This window comes from Solea solea, chromosome 19 (assembly GCF_958295425.1).
Source record: "Solea solea chromosome 19, fSolSol10.1, whole genome shotgun sequence".
NCBI classification, from domain to species: Eukaryota; Metazoa; Chordata; class Actinopteri; order Pleuronectiformes; family Soleidae; genus Solea; species Solea solea.
In genome coordinates, this window is record NC_081152.1 from 12,518,809 (window position 1) to 12,542,070 (window position 23,262).

At 42.0% G+C, this 23,262-nt stretch overlaps 1 protein-coding gene across 3 annotated transcripts in view; it reads right to left on the reverse strand.

Annotated features, from left to right (window-relative positions):
• The window catches only part of bmpr1bb (bone morphogenetic protein receptor, type IBb), a 61,581-nt gene extending 38,760 nt beyond the window's left edge, over nt 1-22,821 (reverse strand). For 2 of the 3 annotated variants that reach the window (XM_058616653.1, XM_058616655.1), the window contains exons 1-3: nt 21,743-22,821; nt 16,897-16,966; nt 14,927-15,095 (exon numbers count right to left, since the gene is read on the reverse strand). The gene's annotated coding sequence lies outside the window, so the exon portion shown is untranslated. The remainder of the gene's footprint in view (nt 1-14,926; nt 15,096-16,896; nt 16,967-21,742) is intronic. The other variant, XM_058616654.1, reaches the window with a different exon arrangement.
• Nucleotides 22,822-23,262: the final 441 nt, after the last annotated feature.

The window sequence follows — 23,262 nt, forward strand, 5'->3', positions numbered from 1 at the left end:
CGGACGAGTGAGAAACTTACAAAGATACAATTACCATACTTGCCCCACTGGTGCACATGACTCGCTTATTGAATTAAAGCAAATGTCTAAACGAGTAAATGAAATGAGGTGTTGGTTTTCTGCACAGACGAGGTCGCGCAATTGTCGTAGGTGAATCTCACAGCTGTTGATAATGACGGTTGTGTTTCCACACTGGAGCAGATCCAGCACAGTGACCTTTTGCTGAAGTTGATTTCTTTTTCCGTCTGACGAGAGGAACAAACGGAGCGTCGCGCTGCAATATGCTCACAACTACACAACTATGCTTGCACCTCAACGGCCTCGTCATTAAAATGGAATTGCAGCACGCAAAAAAAGGTCGTACCTCTGAGAGGACAAAGAGACAGAGAATCCAAGTTGGAAGAAACTTAACCATCTTCTGTCAAATCAAAGAAGAAGAGCTGGCTGCTAAGACACGTGTGTCACATGCTGTAAATATGTTTTCATTGGTGTAACTCGAGTGCATAATGAAATCCTCACTCCACGCATCAGCTAAGAAATCAGAGAATGGCTCCACTGTGTAATCAATCAATAAAACAATCACCAAACTATTTATTTCATTAGTTTTTTTGCACACTAATCCCACCGGCCGTTTCGCCTCCTCAACAGGCTCGCCATGTTTAATCTCTCAGCTCCAAAAAAAAAGAAAAAAAAAAGCAGATAAGACTTAGCCGTTTTCCTCCAGGAGGATCTGAGTGAGCGTTAAACCATCTGCTCGTACGGCTGATGGGAAACACAGAGGCCTTTGCAAGTCTTGGCAGAGAAACTCCTCTGGTCGCAACGCTGACCCAGAACCCATTTGTCAATCAGACACCTTTTTCCCTTAATTAGGAGAAACAGTCCGACAGCATGAACATTTAATTCAGTGGGAAAAGCAAGTTGGTTTAGCGCTCTCTGCTCCTCCGTCTGTGCTCCATCTCGTTTATCAAGCCCACCTCACAATAATTACTGTACACAGTGGAAAACTGACACCTGTTTTTGTCTTCACAATGAAATAGTCTCAGCAGCGTTAAACAAACGCTGGACAAAACTACACATTATCTTTTGATATCGAATTACACATTAAACCTGTACGAGAAGACCTGTTCTGCAGATGGAAATACATTCGCCTTAGGCATCGCATTTTGTTTCTGCGGTGAAAGAATGCAGCAATGAAAAATCCTTGAATATGACGCCGACGTTATCCGAAAATACTCGTGTCCTGACATTGGTTGATGTTCTGCGAGAGCCACGTGAGCCACACAACAATTTGTCTTAATAGTTCACATCTGTGTAAAGTTATGAAGAACTCTGGACCCGATTTAGGTCCATACTCAACACACATTTTTCACCGAAAGGTTAAACCTCTCCGTTAGTGTACTCATTACGCAGTCAAGAAAAGTAAGACAGCTTAATATAAATTGGAATGAGCCAGTTTATTTTGATACCAAGGAATACCAATGGAGACAATTAGCCAATATCGAATCTGATCCTTCTCTTGGGCACAATATTATTTGCCAGAAACTTTATTGTGAGTATTACTTCCCTCACTCCATCAGTAATAATAGCTTCTTCTTCTTCATCATCATCTTTATGTGTTCTCCTGCATGTAAATCTCTCTCTCCCTGGAGACCTGAGCACATTAGACACTGAGTAGTATCACTAGCTTTTCCCCATGAAGTTGTTGTTTGCTCTCCTCTCATGATAGCACAATGAAAACACAGGAAGCGGCTCGGAGAGCAATGGGGCTGCGATCGATGCTCCTGCATCCACACTGTAAGCTCGGCGATGTCTTAACGTTCTCAGCCCCCGTCTGACAGGCCGTCAAAGCCGCCCTCTTCCGCTAATGTATCTGAATGCAGCGTCATCCCGAGCCGCCTCGCAGCACAGTCGATAAATACTGGAAATGCTATCCATCTCTGAAACATCACTCCTTCACTTACTGTAAGTGCACATCAGTGTGGGCATCATCCCCACGCTGTTGACAGGGAGCAAGGCAACACCAGGCAGCGCGTGCGCGTCCACGGTCGAGCGTCTTCATTTGCAACCACAGATGAAGTTTGCGCTGCTAAAATTGCAAGAGTCCAGGCGCCGGGGTGAAATTATATGAGCAGGAGTTTCACGTGATTTAAGGAGAAGCCGATAACCTACAACAATCATGGCATCTTCCCCCTTAAGTTACGATACATTTTCTAATTCCATACGGTATGAAAATCACATAGTTTCTGTTATTGATTTCAATCATTATTCTATCTCATCTATCTTTAAATGTCAAATATGAGCATCAGCCTAAAACAGAATTACCACCTCGTAAATATGTCACAGTCAATAATCAGTTTACATCCATGTCTGTCCAGACTAACGCTACTACATGGATATTAATAAAGGGTGGCACATATTTTCATTATTAGTTTTTATTATTAAAGGAGCGTGACCTTTGAGCCCCAAATGGTCATTCTTGAGTTAGTTTTATCATCTACTTAACCATAAGAACAGGCAGGAAACAAACAAATAAATATATATATGATTGTTTTCTACACAAGGGCTAAAGGACTAAAAATGAGGGGGATGATTCAACAGCATGATTCAACTTCCGTGTGAGCAAGAACTCCACAGTCCAACAGTCCTGCATATTTGACTCCTTTCAGAAGCAACATTTGGACTCCCCTGCGACGCCGAGCGTCTCGGTGACATATGTACACTTTTGCAGGAAGTCTGTGTGACACATGTGACACGTTGCAGCGAGAAAACGGGCTGACTCATTTTATTGCTTGGCAACACTGTAGAGAAAGTAGCTGGGCCGGATTAATTTATGACTTCGACATCAAGTGAGCCTTCTGAGGTGTCAGCTCTGTGTCTGGTTTACAAAAGAAACAATCTGCGAGCAATGCTATAAACCAGAAGGACGGCGGCAGCTAAAGATCATTTCCATCGTCGATTAATCTACTTGTTTGGTCCGTTAAATATTAGGAAAATGCAGATTTTTTTTTCTTTTACAAACCTGGAAATGATGATGTTCTCGAATGTCTTGTTTTGTCCACAAACCAAAATGATTACGTTTTAATGAGTTCTTTGTGATATGGAGCAAAGAAACCAGAAAATATTCACTGAAAACAGTGTTCTTTTACAACACAAAACATTTATGTGACTAATAAAATTCCCCTCGACATAACACCTTCATGTGTGACTCCACTGAAAGATCATGTTCAACAAATAAATAAATAAATAAATAAATAAATAAAGGTATTTCTTTGTGTTGTGATTTTTGGCTGTGACGGCTGGAAACCTGTTGGCAGAAGATCCTCATTAACATGTTTCCTAATCCTCTGCTCCAACAAGACTTTTCACGAGGTTATGAGGCATCTGTGCACTTTTGGAATATACAGGCAATTATGAATATATGATATTGTGATCATGGTTATACAGGATTATATATGCACATGAAAGCTTTATGCATACAACAGTATGTCCAACATCCATGGGGCAGAATTTAGATATGTTAGAGTGTTTTTTTAAAGCATATAGCATAGATAATAAAACTAAAAATGCCAAATGAAGTTGAGCTGCAGCTGGAACATTTTAAGACTGTTTGAGGACTCAAAACTGCTTGGAAAACATGACAATTGTTCATCGTCCTTCCAGCGTTTCCATTCCGTCACAAAAATCTTGACCGCTCAGTATAAAAACATTTGTACTAAATGTCACATTACACTTTGTACTATTACATATGAAAAGATCGCAGTACAAAATGTCACATTGTTATGTTTCTATAGTCCGGAATAAACAAACTAAATGCCGTATTTTTATGTAACACGACAGCGACTGTAGCTTCTGCTTAGAAGTGGGGCGAGGAAAGGGCGTCACGTTAGCTGCAGTCTGCAACCTCACCACTAGATGCCACTAAACCTGCACTCAGGGTCTGAAAACGGCAAACTTTATGGGAACACATCAGACAGCTGGGTGCACCGTATTCATACATTCGTCAATTTGACTTGGAAATTTCTATCATCCGATCCGACTTCAGATTAGTTCATTTATATAATAATATTTTGAGTTTGACGTTAACCACCGCAGTCAGCGTTGTAAGCGGCGCCACGGGTCCTGCGAGAGTGGGACCAGCTGCGTGTTATGTCTTGTCGCCAGTCCCGTTCTGTTTAACACCTTCGGCCCCGTCCCTCTCTTCTGATGCCAAGAGTCCTTGTGAGGCACTGCTGGGTCTGAGGACTCTTTGTGCCCACCCTCAGAGAACAAACACTATTATAACTTGACAACGTGCCCCTCTGCCCATCCCCAGAGTGCAGGCAGTGCCAGCGTCTGTAACTGGAGAACAGAGAGCAAAACAGCTGCTCCCCGTCTATCCTGCATCTGCCACAACTGTGATCTCATGGAACAAAGCGAGAATGCAACCACACGTTTTCGCCTGGCTGTTCAGTCACACTCCAGCTATTGTCCTCCGCTCTTTCAATGATACACCCCCAAGGTACATTTGCTCCCAACCCATCGTCAGGTATTGCTCCACTTTGACCACACATGCTGTTTTACACGTATACTGTGAGGCCTGCAATCCTTCATGTCCCCCCCCCCCCCCCCCCACCTTCCTGTGTTTCTCTTGTTGAGCAGTGGTGCACCCCAGTTGGTCACCAAGGCCAAAGGCCGAGTTCTTCCAAGTGATTGACAGGGATTTTTGGCTAACTGCTGTCCCAAGGACAGGTGCTTCAAAACAAGCGGCCTGCAACCACCATTTAATCTGTGACCACCTGTTTACTTCTGAAGGGCGGTGATCCAGTAATTTAATGGTGCACTCTTAGTTTGGGGACCTGCAGTACACTGAGACTGACAGAGGAGACGCTGAGCTATCCTGATGATTAATGTACAAAACACAACACCAGACAACACTTAAGCTTTTTCTTTAGCGTCCCTCACCCTAACCTGTGACTACTCCACTTTTGTGTCAGATGTAAAAACCCTTATCCAGACACAAAGGAGTTATTATGCCACTGTTTTCACAGCACAAATGTGGACACATTTTAGCTCCTTGTGGTGATTATTTCCACAAGCTCAGTGCATATTCAACCCATATGCTTTTATGTACTGTAACGCTTTTAAATCACCGTGAAATAAGGGTTTGAATACACTGGTGAGTACAATACTGTTTGGCTACGATACTACAAACGTGTTTCTAACAAGTCAGGGTATACAAACCACTGTTTTCCTTTTAAAAGATGATTATTCCTCAGCGTCTGTTCAATCATTAACAACATTTGCAGGCGTACACAGGTCTTCGGCCACATTTCTTGTGTTTTTATAACTCAGTTGCAGTTTTGTGTAATAGTTTCCACAGTGTGGGTCTGCATACAACCATAAAGTTACACTTCCAACTGACTCAATCAAATCCTCATTCGCAGGTCATTCAATGACTTTTTAACACGTTCTCAATAAGGTGTTTACAGTTGGTTGTTTTTGAGAGAACACTCAAATCCAGCATGACTGCACCTACTTAGGTTTGTGGAAAAAACTATTTGGCATCAAATAATGGAATCACCACCACAAGATGTTAAGTATACTGTTGCTTGACTGGTAATCTTACTCGTATGTTAAATGTTGTATACCAATAAATGCTCGTAGAGTAGTTTGTGATTATTTTCTGTGTAAATACAAACTGTAATCTGAGAAGAAGTCAGTGATCTGTGCTTCTTTCCATGATACCAAACCACTCAGCAATAAAACAGTAACACTTTACATTTCAGTGCCCTAACAAAATGGTCCTAGTATCGGATTTACCCATAAACAGCAATGCAAACACAACAGGGGGTCCCTAATAACTCAGCAAAATGCAGGATGTTTAAATGTGTGCGTGTTTACACTCCTCTGATCTCTGAACTGTGGCTGGCAAAGGTTTCCTATAGAAGCAGAGAAGCTGACTGACTCCCTCCGGTCTAGTTTGGGTTTAATGAGGAAAGATGGATGCTGTGTGTTAGCAAGCAGCAATGAAATATCCAAAATAAAAATAAAAAAGCCTTTTACACAATAAGGTAATAAAGCTTGGGACTTCTGGGACTGATATTTAAACTGGAAAACAAAATGGGCAAGTCTGTCTTTCTTGGCCCAAAGTAACGACTCCATTAAATCAGCCACAAATTGGCCGCGGGTTGTATTTGTTTCTATAGTTATATATAGACGTAGCGAGGTATGCAGCCAGGGTGGCTGTGTGCCTGTAGGTATGGGAGAGTGTCAGTCCACCAGACAGCCTGTCTAGGAAGGATCAATACAGGATTATGGACAAATCCCTCCCTTCAGACCTCAGTTTTAAGTGCGTACAATCCTCAAGTGTTAAAAGTTTTCCCTCACAAAGCCGGGCAATTCTGACATTTTCGAGCTCTGCAGTCGGGGCAGGCGAATACACAAACCTTCCGCTTCTATCGATCACATTTTGACTTAATGCACCAAGACAAACATGTGAATTAAGCTTTGTAATTTGTGCTTCCTTAAAGGTTCCTTGGTTTTGTGTGGTTCTGCGTTCAGCAGGTGTGTCCACACACACAGAGAGAGAGAGAGAGTGGAAAAATAAAGCAGGTACAGAGGAAAGCTGGCCCATACTGCTCACTTGAGCATGGAGGAGGTCTCCTCTGTGGGCTCTGGTAATTGCACATGGCTGAAATAGATGATTGACAGAATGACTGACACTTAAAGGGGTGAACAGGGAAAGTATACGCCGCAGTGCCTGGGAAAAAACGCACCACACCAACGCAGAACGAGCTTCACGCTCGCTATGTTATAAACGATACTGGCAATGTCAGAAGAAACTGATTGTGACCAGAGAACCTCTGCCTCAGTGGTAAAAAAAAAAAACGAAAACAACGACCCAAATGTGGGCACTGTCCTTTGTTGCCTACTTTTGTTCCGAATCACTTTGTTCTTTATAGATTAAGCGACTTCTTAAACAGGCTGGCCAGAGAGCCGTCCGTGGTGCGTTTAATGTGGCTCTGATGATTGCATTGAATTCTTTTTTCTTTTTTTTTTTTGTGCAAAATCACATAGAAAATTTAAACCTTACATGCAGTAATATATACAGCATGCCATGTGTTTCCTTGAGGGAACTGCGAGGTCACTCTCAGAATAATCCGAATAATAAATATGTGAGTGGCCGTTCCTCGTTACGCCACAAACACAGACGTGTGAGGGACGAAATCATAGACAAAACAGTATTTCCTAATTGCCAACACAGACACCTGAAGCATCCCAAACTATCTGAGCAGATGCTCCATGAAGCCACATTTGTGTCTTCACTCTACTAAATCGAGAGCTTTTCAACTTTGAAAACAGCACCGACTCACCATCTCCAAGAGGGGAACACACATCTGCTTAATCTGTCAACACATCATGACCGAGCCAATAACAAACCTCTGAGCTCAAAGTGAGGTGGCAGAGAGGTCAGATGGCTGCGTGAGTCCTTGTGTGTGTGTGTGTGTGTGTGTGTGTCTGCCTGAGCACAAGGAGAGAGAATGTCTCTCCCCATCACAGATCTGCTCACCAGATCTACACTCGGGCTTCACGACCCCCTGGGAAACAAAGCCACAGTGGGCAACCTGAAACCTATGATGTCACCCTCAGAGAGTCCGGCTACCGGCAGTTAGTGAGAAAGTGTACAAAAATCCAAAGTCAACATCACACAATGACTGAGGTTAATTGTATTTACAGTTGAGCAGCTGAGGCGGATTAAGGGCTCAACGATAAAGTACGGCGCATGTGCTGAGAGAGGTGTCTTCAGCGAGGAGGTTTGGAAGAAGACAAATTCAGTTCCACTGCCACTTTAAAATGCTTCTGTTTTCATTGATAACAGCGGTAGAAGAATTGAAGCGCTGTATATTGCTCTGCAGGTCTTATTTCTACACTGAAATAAAACCAACTGACTGCTTTTGTGTTTTTCTGGGATTGAAAATCGCCCATACATGGATTTTTATGACGCAAAATTTTAGCTACAGCATCTTGCAACACATAGTCTTGCAGGGGGTGATCATTTTAGGTCATATTAGACATACAGTCAATCAGATTAGGGCTGCAACAATTAATCGTCATCTATTTTGAAAATCGATTACTTGGTTTGAGTGTTTAATTTAATAATTAAAACAAGTTTTCAGTTTCTTCCATGGGAATATTTTCCAGTTCCTTTGTTTTAAATAACAAATAAATCAGTAAAAGTGAGCAATTTTGGTTAGTGGACGAAAATACGACTTTTGAAAACATCATCATTTTGAGGTTTGTGAAACATCGATCCACATTTTCTGACACTTTATGGATGAAACGAGTGAACAAATTGGCAGGTTACGCTATCATGAAAATAATTGTAAATTGCAGCTGTAAATCAGATTAAAATGATCTTTTTCATAAATAAATTATAGCAGTTATTTTCCCCCTTTTAGCCATGTCACGGAAATCAAAGCAGCATAATTTGAAAAAATCAAGATGAAAAGAATTGGAATATTCAGGTTAAATTGTTGTTATTTAGACAGTGACATTGTGTGCAATCCAACCGGGCCAACTTTATCGCAGAAAACTGGGAACAGAGAAACTGGGTAATGCCCAAAAACCATCATCTAGTCAAAATCCTATGGGAGATTTTGGATGAAGGAGTGACACAAACATCATCAAAAACAGCAAATGAAGTGATGTCTTTTGGAAGCCTTTTACAGAAGCTTGTGGCAAAGGCACAGAAAATCTGTTCTGGTGGCTCTGGAGTATTTTTGCATCTTTCTTCTATGACACCACACTGTCACATCTTTTCATCGGTAAATCCCTCTCAGCTCCGTGAACTTGACTTCACGGCTATCATCGATTTACTTCAGTATTTCCAAAACCATACGCACCGCTCTTTTGAAGTGCAGCGACCGACTGCTTTGCGTTTTGTTCTCCAACAGACAGATCATCCCCCTTTTTTTTTTCCTCCACAACTACTCACTCAAGTGACTTTCAAGTCTTTTTTACATTATGTGTAAATTGTCTTCTTGGTTTTAAGGAATATTTTATCTTTTGTGAGATCACTTCTTTGCCATCGCTGGCTTCACAAATTATTTGTGTTCACACGAAGACATAAACTCGGGGAAATATCCACTCAGCAGCCAAAACCGTGACAATCTTGACACAACATTGTGAAAATGAGCTCTGAAATGTAGCCATGTGTTCATCATTAATGCACGGATGTCACGAGAGAAGGCTTTTGCATTCTGACTAGCTCCTAAAATGTTGCAGGCTGAACAAGAACTGGGTAAAATGTCACTGAAATGTCAGGGTGATGGTCTACAGACTGTTTATCGCTGCAGCTTTGGCTTTCTTACGATACGTGTGGAGGAATATAAACAGCTGTGGCGCGCAATTACGGCCTCATTATGATTTGTTTATGACATTCACCCGCGGTCCTCGACCTTGTCGATGATGTCACGACTGTTGTTTTCTTTGTTGCATCGCAGAGCAGGAAACGGCAAACGTGCATTTTGATTGACAATTCACCGCCGGGTGTGTGACTGTACCCTTATCTGACGTCCGCAAGTCCACAATCTAGATCAGGGGTGTCAAATTCAAATGACCAGGGGGCCAATGAGCATCTAGTCAGGTCAAGCGGGGGCCGACAGAGAGGGAAAAAAGTGTTAAAAACAACTATTTAGTAGCCGGTGGGCAATATAAGATATTCATTATGATATCAGACAGAATTGCAAAGTAAAAGTGCTTGTTTTGATATAAAATGATTCACAATAAAAATATTTATGATGCACAAAAACAGAGAATTAAATTGAAAATTTTGCAAATAATGACGAGGATAACTGTGATTAAAACAGCTTAAAAATATGTAATTTCATGTTGAGTGTAATAGATTTAATAAAGCAATGATTACAACCCAATGTCTTATTACTATTATAAAAATATTGCCATATTTCAAATACATTTTGTCGTATATTCTGTCTCTATTCCATCTCACCTCGCATGGGCGGGCCGCATGTAATTGATTGGAGGGCCACATGTGGTCCCCGGGCCACCAGTTTGACACATGTGATCTAGATCATAGGTTTTTGCAAATCCGTGTCACACAAAAGTCATCCCTCAATACAAGATGAATGTGCTACGCTTTCCACTTCACACAGTGCGTCGATGCCTGCGCCCTCACCGGACAGGCCTGTGATCAAAGTCTGTCAAATTCCTCCGTGATGATTCCCCCTCCTTTTTGGGTCCAATGTCAGGATCAGAGACTTGAGCATGGGAGACAGCATACTCAGTCCAACAAGCCATGTAACATTAATTAGCAACGCCAGATCCATTGCACATAAGGCACATGAATCCATCTGGGTGCACACACACACACACACACACACTCTGACCAAGACGAGGCACAGAGGCAGCTGTGCTGTCACCGTGTGTCTAATACAGACGGACAGCGGGTGAAGAAACGATTGGACGCAGCGAGACATCAATTTAACTCACGGGGAGGTTAAGAGCATCAAGATGTTGATGAACTCCGTTTGTACTGGGTTCACAGTGTCATTGTGTCTCTGTGGACAAGACAAACGCAGCCCACTTGGGTTTCAGCAGTAACATATCACAACATCACTCAAGAACTGAATCTAGTAGTAGTAATATAACAACATTTGATTTTATAAAATGTTTTACCTAAGATTTGTGAAAGGTTACATGGTTTTGTGTATTTTCCTCAGTTTTAGTTCAGTTTAGAATCGTTATTTTGTTGTTTTCATATTTCATTGTTTCCTTTTTTATTTGTGCCTTTTACTCTACTATTTTTCCAATGCTATTTCCTTTTAATTGTCCTAATACAATGAATTGAATAGGCTTTCAATTAGACGTCAAATAAAAAAAACAGTCCTCATCTGATTCATTATCTCAATAAATGTATAAATTAAGATGTAAACTACTCTGAAATTGTGTGCTGTGAAAACCTTTCGGCCATATCACTCAACAAAATGCAAGTGCAACAAGATTTAAAGATCAATCAATCTGATTTTCCTCTCGTAAACACTCAGCCATCAATTAGCTGTTACTTGGAAACCAGCGTTATCATCAAAATGGACATATTTTACACATAATGCCTATATTATATTGTTCTTGTTCATTGTTCTTGCTGCTGACACATACACTCATGTTGTTTGCTTGACACAAAATGACTAGGTGTGACATTACAGACATGTTTACACAGATGAAGTTGGAGCTCCAAAGAAAAACCCTGAGGGTTTGTCTTTGCCCAATGATCCCCGTGACTCCCTCTATATACACATATATATATATATATATATATATATATATATATATATACATACATCCCACGATCCGCCCTTGTCCTTCTGAACCCTGGTGGTGAAGGTTCAATTTAAAGAGACTAAACTCCAGCATGGCTCCTCCGTCTCTGTCTGTCTGTCTGTCTGTCTGTCTGTCTGTCTGTCTGTCTGTCTGTCTGTCTGTGTCTCCCCTCACTGTGTTTTGCTTAGTTTAGGCCAATTTACTGCCTGCAGTTATACCGTTACCAGTGGACTGTTGAGCCACCATGAGAACATTCCCACGACACACTCTCACGATTTGCAGCCTACGCCGACACCGAAACCAAATAAAACAAAAGCGAGCAGGACGTACACGAGGAGCCGCCAACCAGCCTTATTGACAGCATTAGCTTTACAGCTTTACTTCTGACACTGGTTTGCAGTGATGCCCCATCATCATCATCATCAGTCAGATTTGAACGCCTTGGACAAATCCCAAACAAACCAAACAGAGCTGCCACACACAAGTCTCTGTCCGAGACTGTCAGCCTGACTGTGGTCCTCTGCTACTTGATTGATGACTGCGTATTTCTGAAGCTGACATGTCGGCCAGGGAGTCATCTCCGCTCTATTTATTTTACGTTATTCTTATTATTTTTCTGACCCAACCTGTCGCTGAACACATGCGTGTGTGTGTGTGTGTGTGTGTGTGAATCTGTGCACAGAGGGAAGGGGTTTTTCCATGTCCTCGGTCGTCCAGGTATGTGTAATAAAATCTTGTGTTCTGTTTTGAAAACCATGGGAGTTCCAGTCATTTTAACATTTGAGGGTTTTTTCTCTCTCTCTCTCTCTCTCTCTCTCTCTCTCTCTCTCTCTCTCTCTCTCTCTCTCTCTCTCTCTCTCTCTCTCTCTCTCTCTCCACTCCCGTCTTCTACCCCTTCCCTTCCCTCTTACCCAATGGCGTTCCTTACTGAACAGTCCTCCCAAAGTTACTTGCTGCTTAATTTGGAGCACTGAAAAACACACACAGGTTGTAAAAGATGGAGAACACCCAACGTCTTGACCTTTATCCGTCCATGCAGACTATCGATCCTGACAAGGACAGTGTTTATGCCAGAAAAGGTCCTGAGGCGGTAACAAATAAGTACACACAACGGTCTTTTTCACACCTTATAGTCCGCTAGACTTGGTGCGATAGGGGGTTGCAACAAACGAACCAAACCTTTTAAATAACGGATCAAACAATGGGCTCAGACAGTCATCTCCCAGCTATCACTCTACATGCGCGTATGTTTTGGTTGTGTTTACCCACAATGCCCTGCGTTGTAGTCCGCTTCCTGCATGTGGTTCACTTGAAGCAAACCTGAAGAGACCTACGTTTTTAGGCGGACCAGAGTTTGCTTCTTTGGGACTGGACTTTCCAAGCGAACAAACTAGGGTGAATCGATAAAGAAGGCCTGGCGTGAATGCACCCATAAACACATAAACACATGTGCTTGTGAAACAGGTGCGTTAAAGGACTGCACTCGACTTACTTACATGAACATAATTCTCCTTAAATATGAGCAAAAAAACTTTCAAAGTCGAAATTCAAAGTCCTTTTTCCTCAAACTGCACTGACAGTGAATATTCATCACCCGCTCCGTACAGTTTCAGCACGTGATGTGATCGATTGTGCTGCGATGACAAGCACTCGCTCTGACGGACACATAGAGATGAGGTCTCATTGTCTCTTATGTCAGTCCGGCGCTCGCCCTGACGTGGATTAAATGGACAGGCAAATGTGTCCGCGGCACATAATTAAGCACGTCAATCTTTGTGTGGCCTTCTGCATACAATGCAAGACATATGAAAAAGCCAAGAAAGGATTGAACCTTTGAGAAAATCCGCTGTTGGGAGTGAATGAGCCTCGATGACCAGGTTCAGCCACAAATCACGCACACGTGATACAAAAGCATACATGTGGCGGAAAGGCCAAAGCAAACACCGGATTCAATCAGTGTATTTAGTTAAATGAGAAGGTATTTCCTGCACTCGAGCTTTTCCTCTGATGCTTAAATTCTAATCTGTATATTCTGGCTCAATTCTAATCTGTATATTCTGGCATACCGACATGCACTTGTATGCGGCTGTTCGCGTGGGACTGCAGCTCCACATGTGTAGCTGCGTCGAGGTAATTAACAGCTGTGTCTGCTCTTGAGCACCTGCAATAACAACCCGGGCTGCAGCAGGTTAGGTTCTCTCTCTCTCTCTGTCTCTGTGTCATACACACTTTCTTTTTGCTGTAATCTTATCCAGTTTCTCCTCTGTGTACAGCTCTGACAGTTCAGACCGGAGAGGAGTGGATCTCCTCTCAGACTGGACCTGACTGAACTAAGGATGAATGAGTGACTCGTTTTCCATCACCTGAAATTTTATTTGAAAAGTCTAAAAAAAAAAATGTTCTGCCACGTCTGCATGACTAAAAAAAAAATAATCAATATAATGATGGACACATGCTGCTACTTTGTTTCTTCAAATGATCATTTGAGGCGACATCCAAACGCAAACTTGGCTAATTTATTCACTGTAACTTTTCTTTCAGTGATGCTGAAAGAAAAGTTCTGTAAAAACTAACACTGCGCATCATTAAAAGGAACTGAATGAGAATTAAAACACACACTGCTACTCCGTGTGTGTCATTTTAGGCTGGATGTCAGTGACTCTGACGGTGTTGTACCAATAAAAGAGATTTAACCATTAGCGGGTTCATATTTTCAAAGTAACACGAGACACAAATAATTGCTGCCCGAGCCGCGCAGGGAATGGCCAAAAATAAGCAGAGAAATCATTCTGAAATGTCACTGGGGAAAAAAAAAAAAGGTCTGGAAAATCATGACAAATGGTGCCAAAACACCGACCGCTTCAACAAAGAACAACAGCTGCCATGAGCTCAAACGACCGACTTAACTGACAAGTATACGTAGCAGTTGAAAACTGACATGCAAGCCACGGTAACATCAGACTCTGCAGTTTTAGTTAATCCAAAGTTAAAGTCGTTTGGGCGAAGTGTCGATGTGACTTTGTCACCTGTCACCGGTTTTGGCCGGTTTCATAATCCCGCACCCAGTGCCAGAACCTAACAAGAGCTGCAATGTGAAGTAGTCCTCTGCCTGACTGTGTGTGACATACTTCCAGATTGAGAAGTGAAACCACTGCCAAACATTAAAAAACAAAAAGATCAGATTTCTCTACAAACACTGTGTAAATAAGTGTCATTTTATCATTTTCATGTCATATTCGTGACATCCTGTGTGGAACAAGTTCATCAGCTGTGACATTTTTGCTGATGTTTTGGTTATGGCAAGGTAATATACTGTTACTTTATTCATATACAGTTCAGAATTGTTTAATATGTCTTAGGGAAAACTTTCCAGGTGGACATATTTTCCTTGCATTACGTTATACCTGCGCGACGGGTGCTCTGCACAAGAGTTCACATGGTCACATACTTATTCTTTAGGATTATTTATATAAATTTGCCACAGACACACACACACACACACACACACACCACTCCCCTTCTGTCCTGATGGTCCCAGGATGTGGCTGAATCATTAATTAGCGGATTGCTGTTACACTGATAAGCGATATCTCTCTAAGCACAAACTCACCTGATATGATCTATGCAAAGGCAGCTTCTTCTTTATTGTGCCTGGAGCATCCTCCTCGTCTGTCTTCCTCTGTCCTGTGCTGCTTGCTTGCAGCTGTGGTCAGCACATTTTTTCCTTTGCAGACGGCCTCACAGGTATGACTCCAAGTGCTCTCTGCCCTCTCCTGGACCTATATATGATGGGGGGGGGGGGGGGGGGGGGGGGATTCGGAACAAAGCCTCTCAAAGATTCGTATTTTGGAATATCAAACAGCCAAAAGGATGATGATGTTGATGTGTGGTGAAACACAGAACCCCCCGCCCCCCCCCCCCCCCCCTTCTTTCTAAAGATATGAGGCATTATGAAATCCCAGAAAAGGAAGCCGCTGTCAGGAAACATATTCTTCTAACCTTAAGCCAATATTATATCAGCAAAATAACACAGCTGGGTTTCGGTGCTGAGCACAGCGAGGAGCGTTGAATCGCGGACTTCCCCTCTCACATGAAACAGGTGACTTATACTGGGATTCCTGGGTGGTCCAGCTGACCTGTCTTTTCTTAATAAACCGCTAAGTTAGAGTATAATTACGAGTTGACGTACCTGCCTGCTACCACTTTTTAGATATGTGTGTGTGTGGGACGGTATTATTGGATGTGACATACGTGATGAGCTTCCCATACGGTCATAATACCGGTGTATTCTTTTCCACACACTAACTCACATGTGCACTCACACACAGCTGGGTCCTATTTGCCAGAATCCAGCCGCAGATACAGTGTGAACTTTAACACACAGATTCTTGACATTCTTCATGGGTGTGAGTTACTCTCCGGCACAAACCAGCACTCTCGGGCCCAGGTCTGGCCCGACGTTGCCGCAAAAACTGGTAACTGTCACAGAGGGAGCTGGAGGGAGCCTCTCCGGGGAACAGGGAGCCTGTTATTCACTAAACTGCGCGGCTTTGCCTCTCACCCGGGTGCCCGGGTGCTGTGTCAGCACATTTTGCCGTTTATGACGGCTCCTGTAGAGCCAGGTTTGTTGCTTCACGTAAAAGGAATGCCAAATAAAAGACGCAGCACGGCTTACTGTTCCATTCCAGGGCAAAATGATTCAATGACTCCACAGCAGAAATTCCACGTGCTTGAATTGACTAGTACAGAATGTGGATGTGCATCAAATTGAATCTGTGCACTGTATTTCTTTCTTTCATAATGTATCCTGCAATGTTAAAGAAAGTGCAAACGATTCCTTTAAATGAATCCGAAAAAGTTTAAATAAAATACGTTTTTTTAAGTGTGATCCAGCTAAAAAAAATACCTCTTTGATGGAGGTAATAATTACACTGTGTGAGCTGAACATTCTCCGTCGTCCAAACACATCTGCAGACATTCACACAGGTGAAACCTAAGCTGTGGGGAGTTTCTAAAATGTACAATTGATCAGGGGGTTGATCTCATTCACATCCGGCACTCCGGTCCGTAGACGGGGCCAGCGTCTCGCCCGATACCTGGAGAAAACTGGATTCTATTATCGTCGGTGTGGTTTATTTTACATAGCTATTCTCAGGCTCAGCAGAGAGTCAATTAGCCTCCCACTTTGGAGGCCAATTGCTGCCCACATGGCAGTATATTCTCTTATCACACACACACACACACACACACACACACACACACACACACACACACACACACACACACACACACACACACACACACACACACACACACACACACACACACACACACACACACACTCGGGGTCAGATATGCTAAATACTACCTCGACTGCAGAAAAAAAAAAGATCACTTAATCTTAATCGATAACAATTTTAGCTTTGGATTTCACTTTCTTCAAAATATCACACATTTGATGTATTTTAAGTGTATAATTATCAGTATGCATGTATTACAAGCACAGTTCATGTGTTTTTGTTACATAATGTGTAAGTTTTGTAAATATTTAGTTAAAAAGACACAGAGGGCCAGACTCACCATCCAAACCCGCAACATCAAAAAGCATCCTGTCACTGAACCCAGCCAGACCTTCCGCACTCGTCTTCCTCTGCAAGAAAAACGCAGAGTTATTAGTAGGAGCTCATATGTCTGCCATCTATAACCGAGAGGACGGAGACTACATTTCAAGCTCGGGTTATTTCCCCCACTTTCACGCAATCATGCAAAGTAACCCTCGTCCTCTGCATGTCTTCGATTTTCAATCATCCCCTCACTCATCCCGTAGCTCCTTCTCCCTCTTTATTTTTTTTCTCCCTGCCTCTGTAATAATTCTCTAATAACAGGATGTCACATTTGACCTTCCAGGCAAAGAAGTAGCAAAGCAGCCTGCAGATTTCAGACAGTTCTATTGCCTGCATTCTGTCCCACTGGTGAAACAGTGAGCGTGACATCTTTACTTTGCTATGCCCACTTAATTAAAAAGTAGGAAGGAATAAGTTCAGCAACCTTTATTTTTCCGATCTGAAGTTTTCTGTCAAACTTATTCAAACAGACGACGTCTGGGAGCCACAAAATGATCATTTCGAGGAGACGCTGTCTGCAAGTGATTGCAAGCGCGGGCCTGCATCCCAGGAAGCATCTGTGTTGACAGTGTTGTTGTTACAAAGAAAACAAGTCTGTGGGACTGTTTGCCTTTGCTTTGGTATGCATTGGTGCACGTGGGAGATACAGCACAGTACAGTAGTGTCAAGTGTGTGGGAGGAACAGCAGCCACTGGCAGAAATCACTGGCAAATGACAGCTGGTGAAGCCATACCTGCAGAAAGCCTCGACATGAGATGCTGCTTGAGAGGCGTGCGTGCGTCCGTGCGTGCGTGCGCACAAAGCAAGGAGCTATAGAGACATCATGGAAATGTAGAATGTCCTTGCAGCCGGAGAAGACATCAAACATCAAGTCTGCCCGTGACTGAATCTCTGACAGCTTCTTTCCCGCTATACTGAAGTTCTCCCCCCCCCCGTGTATTACATCAGAGTCAGTTTAACGCAAAAGTGTGACATGGAAAAACTATATGTGCGATTCTTCTTTTCTCTGCAAAACAGAACTCCTCTGCAGCCGCTGCAAACCTGGTGGCCTCATTCTTGGACATCACTTGCCTGTTTTCCAGAAATAATGCTCCCACTGAGCTTGTTAATATGCACTTTGCATTTCTGCGCTCTGATTGGCCCGGACATGCTTCCTGCAATTATAAGGGAGGAAGCAGAGGTGAGGGGTCACAGCTTGCTAAGTTTAGCCCCGTGGACAAACCCATACTCGAACCAGTATCCACTTAGACTGTGCATGTTTGGTCACGAGATGATTTAAGGGCAAGAGGGCAGCAGGCCATGAGAGGAGCTGGTGTTCACCTGCAGATGTGATGTTGATGAGAGTCTGATCTAGACGTCGACTCATATGGGCTTCCCTATGGCCAGTGCTGATCTTTAGAAAACAGGTTTATCAACCATTTACATTTTTTCCGTTCACCTAATAAAATGTAAAAGTTTATAACAAATGATACACAAAATTAAAAAAAAAATCACTAATGTATAAACTGATTATTAAAAATATGACTCCACTACTAACAACCAACAAAGATTTAGTGCACTTCAGCTGCATTCACTGCAAGTATGTTACAAGAAAATCCCTTTGGTAGAAGTTAAAGTCACTTTTTTTTATAATATTAATTAAGTAAATGTCTTAATATATAAGACATTTACTGTACTTAAGTATCAAAAGTCATTTTCTGATATAAAATGTACTTATGTTTTAGAAGTAAAAACAAAAAAAACAGTGAGGAGTTAGGATTGAGTCATGGTCGCTCAGTGGTAGGACGAGTTGTCTTTCAACTGGAAGGTTGTGGGTTCAATTCCTGGCTCTGCTAGTCTATATGTGTCCTTGAGCGAGACACTTAACCCCATGTTGCAGCACGTGAAAGGGTGAAAACTATAGTGTAAAGACATCAAGACTAGAAAAACTCTATATAAATACAATACAGACCATAATAGCAACTCTTCTTCATCTTGTGATTTGGTAGTAACGATCAACAAAGACAGTTAGAGGAAATGTACTGCAGTAAAAGTGAAAGTTGCTGGTAATATAAATAACAAAGTAAAGAACAGATATGTGAATATTGTACTTAAGTACAGTAACAAAGTATTTGTACTTTGTTACATTACAACACTGTCGAGACAATTATCAGTCAATGATAACTGAAAAATGACAAAGCCCTCTAGACTCATCTGTTTCAAAGAAGGATACTAAAAACACACTAATCATCAGTTGCATCATTTTCTTCAGCCGGTATATTTCTATACCTACTAGCCACGAGTGAGCCAATAGATATTTAAATTAAAAACCTTACCCTGTCTGAATTAATATTAGTCAATAGAGCTCTGTGAGGACTCACTTTGCAAGATGAATACTGGTGGTCCATTTCACACAAAAAAAAGACCAGAAACGTTCCAGAAAAGCCAACATGACGCTGAAGCACATGACGCTTGACTCTGTGGTCATGTTTATGCCATCTTCAAGCCAAATGACAGGCGGTGCATCTGTGAGACGCACACCCAGGGCAGCGTGGTGGTTTGATTGCTCTCACTCTGTGTGTTTAAACATTACAGCCTAAAAAAATTGCGGGTAAGAAACGTCAGGACATCGGTGATGATGTCATGTGCACGCGGTCAAGCTCACTGATCCACTGCAGAGCACAGAGAAGTTCTGTGTCACACATGCAACCGTCAAATATTACAAATGACCCAATGCCAATGCAGACATTAACACACACAGCAGGTGTAATAATGGTTACACATCATTACAATTTGACTCCACTGTGTACATCTTTATACAATCTTTAAATAATTGTGGAAGTTAAGAAAACAGTCTCGGTTCATTTGGCAGCGCACGTGTATATCACACGATCTTCATCACCAGATTCAATTTAGCCAGTTTCTCACGGAATGGACAATTTAGCTTTTACATGAGGGGTATATGAGTTAGTGTGTTACATATAATAGTATACTTTGAAAACCTAAGCATGGTTTACACATTGTTTTGATGAGAATAGCAGGGAACAGAGAAAATCTGTAGAGAGGACCCAACTGAAATAAATCAATAACATTCGTACGATTTGCTGTACTTCAAATCTTTTTATTCTTGTGTGCATAAAAGGCAACAGCACAGCATGCGGCTGCACAGCTGTTTAGGGTATTTCTTTTAAATAGCTGCATGACAGCATGGTCAACCACTGAAAGTATTCCAAATATAGCAAACAATATGAATTTCATTGATTTCCTTGACTTGGACTTACAGGGCAACAAAACATCATCTCTGCTGTTGCCAGGCAGCGCACTTAATGCTGTGTGCTGTGTACCCTCTCTTTCACAATCAAATTAAAGGGTATACTAAGGATTTTTAAAGATGAAATAAATGACACTGAGCACTGTCCCAAGTTTTAAAAAAGTAAGGTTCACTGCTAATTGTACTGCTAATAACTATGCAAGTGGTGGGAAGATGAATGCATGTTGTAGCACTGCATCAAATGGTGCACTGCAGTCGATTTGACGCGGGTGTGAATGCCAATTAAACACATCCAAGTAACACCCTCATCGCCAACGTTAAAATACAGTGGATTAAATAGGTCAAGCAAAGTTTCACAGATTTACTCCCAATAAGTCAAGTTTCTCTCTCATCATCCTCACACACTGGTATAATGAACTTAGATTAAGATGGAGCGAGAGATAAAGTGACTGCAGTAATTGTTCTTTAATTTACTATTATTTATTTTACCCACTACTCTGATCACATATGGTATATACAGTAGAACATTATTCCTGAGTACCACCGGAGGAAACTCGGGTACAACTGGTGGCACACGTACCAGTTTGAGGACCAAGGGACTAGAGCAGCGATCTCAAACACGCGCCCGTTTGGCCCCATTTGCGGCCCCCCAATCAATTTCATGTGGCCCTCCACTTAATATCAAGTTGTATCATAAACACATGTTTTTATTGAGGACATTTATTGTTCCATATAAAAACAGCCATTTTTATTATTATTATTATTATCATTATATGAAATAATAATGAATAACCATTTTTGCGACACAATTATGGTATGTTGTGATATCATATTCAAAAAGTGTTTTGGACTTTTTTGTCACTTCACTGGCCCCCCCTGACAGGACAAGATGCCGAGTGGCCCCCAGGTCATTTGAGTTTGAGACCCCAGGACTATATGAAACACACTGACTGTACATGAGTACAAACAAAAAAAACTGTACTCTCCCTTTAAATTACTCTGGCAACAAGACGAGATGGAAATCTTAAAGACCACAGCCTAATAAATACTATTCTTTAAGATAAGATAAGATAAGATAATGATGAGATAAAGGCTACATGTTTCTACAATACAACAGTTCAATAATGATCAAATAACTGATTACAAATAACTGACTGTACCTTATCTTAACGCAGTTAACCAGCGTTTACTTTGCTTTAGATGAGGCAACAAGATGCACTAAAAGATTCAAGCACCTATTACTGATAAGCATCACCATCATCACCATAGATTCCACCAGTAAGTCGGCTCCTGCTGCTCCTGCTGCTGCTGCTGTTGTTGTTTTTGCTGCCAGCGCTGACAAGCAAACACTGGGGTTGTAATGAGCAGCAGCAGTATCATCAGCAGTAACATCAGCAGCAGTAACAGCAGTAGCAGCTCGGTAAACAAATCAATGTATCCACTGAGGCGGAGAGACTCATAATCACAACAACCGTAAAACACTCCGACCCCATCAGCATCGTCGCTGCCGCTCAAACTGCGCTGCGTTCTGATAGAACAGGAGTAAACTCACCGTCTTCTTCTTGCTTTCCAACCATACGGTTCCCGTTTGCCGTGACAGGAGAAACCCCGGCAGTCAGTGCTCTCCTTTATTTGCAAGTGTTCGCCAATGTCTTCTTGTGTCAGAGTTTTCCAAGTGTAGCGCGGACTTTTTTCCTCTCTCTCTCCTCAGCTGAGGCTGATTGAAAAAGTCTCTTGTCGACCTGCGCACAGCAGCGCCCACCTCCGGCGGCCTGGAGAAGTGCACATTAGGAACAACCTAATGATGGAACACTGCTTAACCCTGTTGCCTGTTATTAAATAAACAATTACTAAAACCGAATATCACTGTAATACAGTCTACGGTGTGAATATAAATAATTAAAAACAACATACTAAAAGGATGTGTGTTAAAAAAAACAGAAAGAAAGAAAGAAAGCATAGTGTTAGCTTAATGCTCGTATGTTGATGTAATGCTTTTTCTATTTGTTTGAATAAAAGTTAATTCATTCCTAAATCATGTTTATGACCAGAGAACAGAACAGCACAGAACTGTAAATCAGGGGTCTCAAACTCAAACAACATGTATATAATGAGTGTCCAGTCAAAATCATATCACAATAACGCAATAATGATATTTATGATGACGTTTCACAGAATTTCAAAGTAAAGGCACTTGTTATGATATGGAACGATACGCAGTTCACAACAATAATAATCAAAATTTAAATCATAAATGATATAACATTTGAACATATAAATCTACTTATTTTTATTAAAAAATATTGCTCACTGTTCATGACAACAGCTAACAATCATATTTAGTATTATATTCTGTCTATAAGTTAGCCACAGGGGAAGGAGGCCGTGGACCAGTTCTCGGGGGGCCACTTGTGGTCTGAGTGCCGCGAGTTTGAGACCTCTGCTGTGAATGGACAATAAATGAATGAATGCATCCAAATGCAGGTCCCTGATAGTGATAATAGAGTAGCCACATTTTCCCTTGTTATTCAATCAATTATATGTGTATATAGCACATTTAATAAAAGAGCAATGGAACTCAACGTGCTTCACATGATGTGCAACAAACCCTTTTAACACCACCAATAATAAAGCAAACTAGTACCGCGCGCGGTTCTGAACGGGTTCGAGCCGACCCACGCGGGTCGCCGTGTGCCACGGCTCCCCGCGTGCCTCGCGCTCTCACCCGTTCATTCACCGCGCGCGGTACTAGTTATTTTCAGTACTAGTTATTTTCAGTACTAGTTATTTTCAGCGGCGTCCCCGCGCATGTCGTTCCAAATTTCAAGGGGGATCGGGCAACGTATGGCAAAGTTATAGGGCACTTCCTGTTTAAAATGGCAGACTTCCTGTTCGGTCAAGTGCGTGTCCGTAAACGTGTTCAGGGAACTTCCCTTGTCTTACATATCAAGTTTTGTGCAGATCGGATAATCTTAGAGTTTACTTCCTGTTTCGGGCATTCCACTTCCTGTTGGGAGGTCATCTCTTGCAGACATGCTCAGGACAGGTCCCTGGTGTCACATAAAAGGTTTC